General features: G+C 38.3%; 2 non-coding genes across 2 annotated transcripts; both read right to left on the bottom strand.

Moving 5' to 3' along the window:
• Window positions 1–6,376: 6,376 nt before the first annotated feature.
• Window positions 6,377–6,454, bottom strand: LOC148890545 (small nucleolar RNA U3). The gene has a single exon (XR_016116765.1). It is a non-coding gene; the product is annotated as a small nucleolar RNA U3 (small nucleolar RNA).
• A 1,528-nt stretch (window positions 6,455–7,982) lies between these two features.
• trnap-agg (transfer RNA proline (anticodon AGG)) lies at window positions 7,983–8,054 on the bottom strand. Its single transcript has one exon. It is a non-coding gene; the product is annotated as a tRNA-Pro (tRNA).
• Between the last annotated feature and the right edge of the window lie 2,082 nt (window positions 8,055–10,136).

The following is a 10,136-nucleotide window of genomic DNA, read 5'->3' as shown; positions in this document are numbered from 1 at the left end:
TAAAAATGAAATGAAGCAATTATTACCTGAGACACAGTATGGCAGAAGGGATGGGTGAAGTCGCATGGGTTTCGTCTTGTGATTAACTGCGCAATAGAAAAACACTATGAAGCACATGTGCTTCAAAGTTCCACTCGACAAAACGTGAAGTAAATCATGACACAAAAAGTAATCTGGACTCGAAATGAATAAGGGAACTAATTAGATAACACTAGACAGTATAAAAGGGGAAACAAAATAAGATATTGTCATGAAAATGCGCGTTAATCGAGACCAACAGAAAATTGCGACTCACCATAAATCTCCTCCAGATTGTTCTGGAAACTATGGGCGGGACATGGTGCCACCCTGTGCGCCGTTGCGTCACTTCCTTCATAATTTAATAATCTAAGTGCATGTAGGGGGTTAGAAACGACCTCTGTTATTGTATGTTAGTCGATTAGACTACCAAGTCAGGAGAGGGCGCTACGCGCCTGTGAATGGAACAGAGGAAGGCGATGTAGGCTCAGCTCACGCATGCGCAGTTGTCATAAATGCCGTTGTGTGAAGCTGATTAACACGGTTGTCTCGTGTCGTCTTTCCTCGTCGTTCACAGGTATTGAAAATAATAAGTGTTAGACATTCTCAAGATGTTAAAGTAATTGGGGACTTATTGGGCGATGCTAGATATGAAACCTTGTTTGTGGCTTTGATGAATATTTTGTGGCTTTGATGAATTTGGATTTTTGGATGTCAATTGTAGTTCCCAGTACAACACACACAAGCGGGCAGACGTGCATAAGCATGTGCGAATGTGGAGGATATATACAATGTATAGATGTTGAATGTATAGATCTACACATGAATGTATTCTGATATTGAAATTGCTGAATTGATGTTTTGATGAGTGGTCATAAATGCCGTTGTGTGAAGCTGATTAACACGGTTGTCTCGTGTCGTCTTTCCTCGTCGTTCACAGTGCTACCTGCCGGTGACGCGTTTGAACCGACTCAGGTATCCCCTAGGCCTGAGGCAGGTTACATGCACAACTCCGTTACATATGTCTAGCGATTTCTCTCGCATGTTGAAACACGTGACACGGAACCGGAAGTGATCAAGAGAAAATATTATAAATAATGTATAGAAGACGATTTTAAGAAAAACATACATGTGAAGGTTCACATACAAACGATAAACACTTTTACAAAAACAAGACCAAATAAATTATATTGTTGTTGTCATGGCAACCAATGTCAATGTTGGCGCCAGTTACAGTTCCTGTTTTCCAGCGTCCAGCAGCCATTTTGGGAAAAAAAAGACAATGGGTAGTTCAACACCAATGGCAAAAAACGTGAAATAAACATATGCTGTGTATATTTGTTTTGATTACTATGTTGTCAGTGGAAGCATCCAAACCATCCGAATTACAATCCATCTGTTCATTGCTTTCATGTAGCATAGGACAGTTCTGATTCAAAAATCACAACAACAAATACTTAACCTAAAATCTGGTCGTTTTAATCAGTGACACTTAAAAGGACTCCCGGCACGACCATCCGGTATCGGGTAATTGTTAAATGTCATTGTATGCTGTTGAATGCATTGTATGCTGTTGTATGCAATTGTATGCATTGTGTGCGGTGCATGTGTTCGTTTAACCTTGGCGGACTTTTAATCTTGGTTTTCTTTTGATACTTTGCATTTTTTCCGTTCAGAGGATTTTGATGTTTTAGATTTTGTTCCTACTGACTTTATTTTAATACAATTTGTCAAACACAACCTCCTGCTCCCTCCTGCCTGCTTTTTGGGATCCGCACCCGCCATCACCACCTTGCAAACAGTGACAATTTTGAATTAGTTTTGGGACACTTTAAGTTATTTTTATTGGTGTTTTTCATTTGACTAAAAATATCCGCGTGTATATGCGTGTTTTAGGTATTTTAGCTGCTATAAAATGTTTGACTGATGTCAGTTAGGAAACAAAAAAATGGTGTCGGTTGTCCTTTAAGCTAAAAACTATGGCAAGCTGGATCGCAAACTGCAGTGTGGTGAAAGAGTGCCAAATCCTGTGAAACAGCACGCGTTCACTGGATTTTTTTTTTCTATTGTTCAAATAATTACTTCCAGTTTCCCACCCCATTGGGCTTCCTCTGAGCTATTACCCCCATCTACACTTCCTGAGAGCAGCTAATTCCCCACCCCCCCATATAAATTCAGCACCATCAACAGCTGCATGCACCCTGTATTGAATGCCGGCCCTTTCCTTGTCCTTCTTGGACGAATGCCTGGGAGAGCGAGAAGGCACCTGATTCACACCCTGAATTTTAACTAAAGGGGATCATTGATTCAAACACAAAATCTCTTATCGACAGGATTTTCTGATTGACAGATTCCATGTTGAGAACAAAACTTTTCAAAAGTTATTTTGGGGGAAAGGAGGATATAAATAGAAATGCAACAGCACAGGGTCAAACACGTATGTTCCAAAGAAGTAAAAGCCAAAGAAGCACACATGGAGAAGAATCCGACGCGCATGTTTGCAGACATGCTCTACTATATTCTGTTCGTCTCTCATTATTCGTGTTATGTTGCGAATGACTAAAATCTAAAAATCTTTGACATTTAGACATCATTTTGTCATCATGGTTTAACTTTGGTTTAACTAATCAGATGAGTCTGTCTGGGAGGAGAATGTTTTTAAAAGACACCCGGAAACAGCAAATACAAACCTAAAACGGCTGCCTATTGGCGGCGGCCATTTTGTCACACTGTTCAAAAGTACTTTTTTTCTTTTTTCGGTCTTTGGCTCAACTTTCCTCCCATTTAGCTTTTTTTGTCTTTTCTCTTGACTTTATAATACTACTACTACTACTACTACTACTACTACTACTACTACTACTACTACTACACTACTTCTACTACTACTACTACTACTACTACTACTACTACTACTACTACTACCACTACTACTACTACTACTACTACTACTACTAATAATAATAATAATAATAATAATAATAATACGTTTAATTTCAAACGCCTTTAAGAACACTCAAGGACACTTCACTTTATTCTTATTTCTTTTTTCCTCTGCTCACTTTTTCACTTTTTATTTATCTAACTATCCAGCTAGCTGTGTAGCTTGCAATCTATTTGATATCTATTTTCTAGCTAGCTGTTGAACTATCTATTAGCTATGTAGCTATCTAGCTAACTGGGTATCTATTGGCTTTATAGCTATATAGCTAGTTATTTATTAGCTATCTATTAGCGAGCAGTGTAAGGAGGAGGTGGCAAATCTCGACTGCTTTCACGAACAAGGGTTCCACTCTGCTTCAGTTTTGACGTTCCTGTACCGACAAACACAAAGCCACTAAAGTTAGGACATTGCGTGCAACAGAAATCAAAATATTATGCAATAATTTGTCAATTATGTTCAATCAATATATTGCGCCCCCCCCCCCCCCCCCCCCCCGTTTTGGACTTGTTCACCAGTCTCAAGTTGTAGTTGTTGTATTTTCCCCTTCAATGTCATTTTCAATGGAAATGGACAAGTCTGGACTGCTGTCAGGCCAGTTTAATATTCACATTATTAAACTTATTAACATTATACATTATTTATTTTCACCTCACAGCCATGTTGTTTTCAGGCATGCAAAATGTGATTTTGCATTGTCTTCCATTAATAAGAAGGCTGTGTTTGAAAATGAGGTTGCTTGGATGGCAGTTTATGTTCCTCCAAAACCTGCTTGTATGTTTCGTCATAAATAACTTTGAGGAACATATAGTTCTTAAACAGTTCAACGATTGTCTCACGGACTTGTCAAAGGGATGAACCTCACCCCACCTATGCTTGTGTAACAGGTGTTTGATTAGCATTCCTTCAGTGTCGCTGTCTTTTTTGTCACCTCTCTTAGCTTTTTTTGAATGTGTTCTAGTAATCTAAGTTTGTGGTTATTTGCAATAAAACAATAACTATTGTGTCCTTATCATATAATAAAGAAAAGATAGGTTGAACATGATTAGCAAATCCTTGTATAGTGTTTAAAACATGGTCGTAATTGCATGGGAATTAGGTTTGCCTAAAAAGGCAGCTAAACCAGTTAGCAAAAAAAAAAAACACACACAACAAAGATGAGCTCCGGTATATAATTTGTCATGAAAGTGTGATCAGGAATTTGACATGTTTGACACTGAAGGAATCCAGCACTGTAGTAATTAAATAAATATATATATATATATATATATATATATATATATATATATATATATATATATATATATATATATATATATATATATATATATATATATATATATATATATATATATATAGTAAAGTCTCGTTATATCGATATTATATTGATAATACTGCTTATTACGATACTATTTTCATTTCCCGTGCACGTTTCTAGTCCTTTTATGTATAATTAGTTCCGTTTAGTACGATTCATGGTTATTACGATAATCCGGTTACTACGGTGGTCCTTTTCATCTCTCGCCGGCCATTTTGCGATGTTTATATCGATACACGCCATCGGTCGCACCATTGGTCGACTTGGTCACGGGACTTGGTCATGTGTCTTGGTTACGTAACCAGCTCCAGCGAGCAGACGCCATTTTCATTTTCAGACGGCAGCTCGTGTGACTTCAACAATGGCGAAACGAAAGAATCGTGATCTCAGAACGAAGCACAGGGCAATCGTGGCTGTTGAGGAGAATCCAACACGGAGCAAATCCTCTATTGCAAAGGAATTCGACGTGCCGCAAAATACTTTATCAACGCGGTTGAAGAGTAAGAATAAAATAAAGATGTTTGTTTCTTGACTGACATCAGAAAAAGGTTTTATAGCATCTACAATACCCAAAACACGCAGTATGATAAATGCAAAACACCAATAAAAATGACTTCACGTCACGCCAAGACGTCTTGCATTGCTGGAGAATCCAAACAATGGCTTCAGATTCGGAGAATATGCTTTCTTGTTACACATCCATTCGTGGATATGATTCAAATACAGAAGAGAAAGAGTAAAGCATACATGTTTGCAATCATTAAAGATTGCACTGTATACTGTATCCTATGGAGCCTGGGTGCCCTCTACTGGCGGCTTTCGGATGCAACACGGTTCTCAGACAAAACATGCATACATAATGTACAGTAAGATGTAAGCGTTGCAGTTTCCCTGTTGCAGTGTTACTGTATGTGCATGCCCACTACTGTATATGGATGCAATCGTTTTTGCAACAATGTTTAGTTTTCATTCCATACTGTATTAAAGATCCCACAGTCACGTAACCAGCTTCTGTGTTTATCCTGTCGACGCAAGCACAATAAAAAAACTAACGATTGGCCGAGACTGTTGATAGCTCACAGCTTTCATTACTACTGGTCAGTCTTTTTAATAACAAAACGTAGCCGTTATCACATCCAGATACAAACAAGAGCTGTTGTTACGAAACAGCTTCGCGCCAGCATTCTATTCAGGCACTCTCTCGAACTGTCTCGTAACCAGCTTCTGTGTTTATCCTGTTGACGCGAGCACATTAAAAAAGAACTAGCAGCATAGCTTATATACAGTACTGTTGTTTGAAACCAATTAAACCATGGATTTAATAGAAGAATTGTGATATCCGAACAACGTACAAGGCAATCGTGGCTGTGGAGGACTATCTAACAAGCAAATCATTCATCGCGAAAGAGTTTGACGTGCGGTCAACGTGAGTTATGTAAACGTTGCAGTTTTGGTTTTTCATCCATGTACAGTATTTAATTGTGTTGCATCCAGATATCTTTATTGCTTGCAACAATCACTGTTTTTCATATGATTGTACATGCTGGCGTTCGTGGCTTCGTGTGAATAGAATTTGAGGATTTTGCATTGGTTGGTGGCATTTTTGAAAGGAAATGGTCATTAAAAAAGTGTAAAGACGTTTTTATTTTATGCACAACTTTATTTTTCACTTCACTACTGTACAAAAAACATGTTAGATACGCAATCCATGAACCCAATGATAAAATTACATGCCATACCAAAGATCCCCCATTTACGTATCACCCCCCCCCCCCCTCTTTAATGCAGTTCGGCGCAAGATCGGATATATCGATAGTACGGTTATATCGACATTTTTTCCGACTCCCAAGAATATCGATATAACCGGGACTATCGATATATCCAACCCTGTTTGCATGTAATTTTCTCAGTGCGTGCATAGAAATAGTCTCGATATAACCGGGACTATCGATATATCCGATATCGATATAACGAGACTTTACTGTATGTATATATATATATATATATATATATATATATATATATATATATATATATATATATATATATATAATGTTAAGCAGATTCCTTACTTACAGACAGTGTATTGTAGGTGTTCAAATACCTAGCGAGACCAATCACTTTAGAAACACATTTCTCAAGTTAAAAACTATAGAAATGATCCCTGAAAGTATAGTCTTATATATATATCGATATCGGATATATCGATAGTCCCGGTTATATCGATACTATTTCTATGCACGCACGGAGAAAATTACATGCACAGAGGGTCGGATATATCGATAGTCCCGGTTATATCGATATTTTTTCGGACTCCCTTGAATATCGATATAACGAGACTTTACTGTATATATATATATATATATATATATATATATATATATATATATATATATATATATATATATATATATATATATATATATATATATATATATATATATATATATATGAGATGCTGGCTGGCTGGCCCAAATTGTCGTACGCGTTGCCGGCCTGCTAGCGTGTTGTGGTGCAAGGCATAGAATTAAATTTCTAAAAATACGGTGGTCGTAAATCGAGCTGATTGTAAGTCGGATGTGAACTGTATACTGTATATATAAACTTCACTACGTTTATTTGCCAGTCGCTCTCTGTGCACAGTGCAGGGAAGCTTTTTTAACTTATTGACCCTGAACTGGGAAGCCAACGGTATGCAGGGAGGTTCTTCCTTATCAAATAACAAAATAGGACATTTCTTTGACAAAATGTGCAACTTGGACTTGGGAACTTGTCAGAGGCATCAACAGAATTTCCGGAACTTTGCAAACGGAGGTCAAACTGACCTTCATCTATTTATCTGCCAAGCAAATAATGTTCCAGTTTATTGTCTTTTCGTGAGCCACCATGGATGGGTAATTGTGCTTATGGTTGTCTTTAGTGTAGTTCAATTCCGCTCCCAAAAAGTCACAATGGGATAAATTTACGATCACCCGTAACCATGATAAGGAAATGGGATTCTTGTTGAAAAGAGCCCCGTGGATGCGTGGTCAGCTTCTCCCATGTGCACCCACGGCCCTTTTAAGGACAGGTTTGAAAAGAAAATAGAGGGATGTCCTGTGACAAGAATTGCCCTTTTGTGTTGCAAATAAATGACAACAGCACAATTTACCCTCATTACAAATTAGGTGATAGAGGACACGCCGTTACGAACTATAAATGATTCACTTCTGCTCTCTGGTGGTTAAACTTTGTAAATACTTTACCAAAAATAAAAGTTTGAAACTGAGTGCAGAGCCGCTCGCGAAAAGTCGAATGATTCTACCTTTACACCAATATTTGTTGGAATTCGTCAGAAAACCGATCTTTCTTTCAAATGTAGAAGAGGACAACACCGTTTCAAATGAATTCGACTACGCTTTTTACAAGCTCACGTCATTGCACGACGGGGAACATCTATTATCTCTCAATTTATTTCTTATCTCGCTCTCCATTTTTTCCCTGTTTGTGTCCTCCAATAGAATACAGCCGACCTGTCCTCCAAGTACTTCCGAGTCGTCTCGCAAAGAAAGGCGGATTATAAGAAACAAACGGAAAATTCAATAAGCTCCTTATGTGCTTAAAAGGCAACCAGTGTTGTAAAAATGTCATCTTACTAATTAAATATATTAATAATATTTATTCATGTGTTTTTAGAGTTAAAAGAAATCCCCGCGTTCCAAACACAGAGGGCTCGTCCGGGATTTGAAACCGGGACCTCTCGCACCCTAAGCGAGAATCATACCCCTAGACCAACGAGCCACGTGACTGTTCAGTGCTTCTCTCATTTTATATAAATGTATATGTAAATTGTAAATAATGTACAGTATATTACGTCTGTGTAATACGTCTGTGTAAGCTCTCAGTCTTACAGGAGTGGTCCATCGATGAGAAGGTTTCTTCAGCCGTCATCTGTACTGTTTTGAAGGTGTCGGACTTTTGCCTCCTATCCAAGAGGCTTCGTCAGCGAACTAAAGTCTTACTGGTCGTATCGGCCATATTTATATATCCTTAATGTCCAGACATGGCGGCGCCGTACACAGCTATGATAGGTCCCTACTCCCAGGTTGGGGGGAGCAGAGGACCACTTCCTGACTAACGGCTGGCCTGTTTGCCCCACTCCCTCCGGTATCACCTCATCAGCATTACGAATGTTGTCTAACCTGTTTTTCCTAAGCAGACTATTGTATGAACGATCCAAATTGAACCTGACCCCACCAGACCAGTTTAATGAAGGATTTTGTTGTTTCAGGAGAATCGATTCTTTTACTCCCCTTTCAAACCATCTATGTTCTTTCACTAAGATTTTAACCTCATTGTTGTCAAATGAGTGGTTGCTAGCTTTTAGGTGTATATGTACTGTCGATTGAGGCCCACTCGTATTATCCCTGCGATGTTGATAAAGTAGTTTTTTGAGAATTTGTTGAGTCTCCCCAATGTACTGCTCTTTACAATTGTCATTCTTACAATGTATTGAATAATAAACTACATTACTTTTTTTTTCATTTGGCAGCCTATCTTTTGGATGCACTAATTTTTGCCTGAACGTGTTTATTGGTTTTAAATAACTAAATAAAAATAAATAGGACTCTGTAGTTTTTCAGAAACTCCTGCAATGTAAGGTACTGCTACTCCTCTCCTTTTTGTATCTTGAGAATTTTTGGTTTCATTCCCTATTCTTTCTTTCTGACATTTGTTGAATGACCACTGACGGTGCCCACAGTTAGTGAGTGCTCTCCTGATATGTTTTGACTCCTGTACTTCGCCAAAGTACAGATGACGACTGAAGAAACCTTTTCATCGATAACATATATTATACATTTATATGTAAAATAAATGTATATATAAAAAACCTGAGAGCAGGGACCAATCATAGCAGAGTCTGGCACCACCACATCTGGACAGTAGGGATATATGTATATAAAGGCCCGAAACTACCAGTAAAAGACTTTAGTTCGCTGACGAAGCCACTTGGATAAGAAGCGAAACGTCCGAAACCTTTTCATCGATGGACCACTCCTGTATGACTTCGAGCTTGCACAGACATATTTTATATAAACACAGAAAAAAGGTGTAAACTATTATGTTACAATGATACTGAAACCACTGATCATTTGCTCCTCACTTGTCTAATAAGCGGGAGCGATGACAAAGATACGCACTTCGCAGCACGGCTGAAATAGAGGTATTAAGTATTGTACAATTTATTTTTTTTCTCATAAGTGTGTATGTGACATGGGAGATGGAAGAGCAAAGGAACAGAAAATGAACAAAATCAAAAGAACATTGCAGAGGAAACGATAGCAGAACCATATCAACTTGAAGATTGGCTTAAGATGGCAGTCATCGTGTGTTGGAGGACGGAAGTGGTCTGTGGCCAACAAAAGCTCTTGAATGAATGGTGTTTACACCTGAGGTAAAAAGAAATCAACTCAAGAGCATGGACAACTGTTTGGTCCTTGAATCACAAATAACAGTGTTACAGTGGTGTCAGATGTAGAATTGTAAATGGCTACCGCACTTGGATATTGAAGACTGCTTTGGACCGTTTGAAGGAAATCTTCCCTGTGATCCGGAAGACTCTGGCTGTTGCCTGCATAAAAAAAAGAACTTTCCACCTCCTCGGGCGAGTGACAATTTTCCCAGAAGAATGATGCCATCTCATCATGCCAAAAGACATAAGCAAGCCCTCCCCATTTAATCAACTCCATACCATCACCTTAGAACCAACTACAGTGAGACCTCGGCTTACGAACACCTTACCTTACGAACTTTTCGGATTACGAACTCCAAATTTATGAAAATTAAACCTTAATACACACTACTTTTCGCGATACACACCCA

Source organism: Hippocampus bargibanti, linkage group LG12, assembly GCF_051943395.1.
Source record: "Hippocampus bargibanti isolate YZ-2025 linkage group LG12, ASM5194339v1, whole genome shotgun sequence".
In the NCBI taxonomy this organism is placed as follows: Eukaryota; Metazoa; Chordata; class Actinopteri; order Syngnathiformes; family Syngnathidae; genus Hippocampus; species Hippocampus bargibanti.
This window is presented reverse-complemented; position numbering and strand designations above follow the sequence as displayed.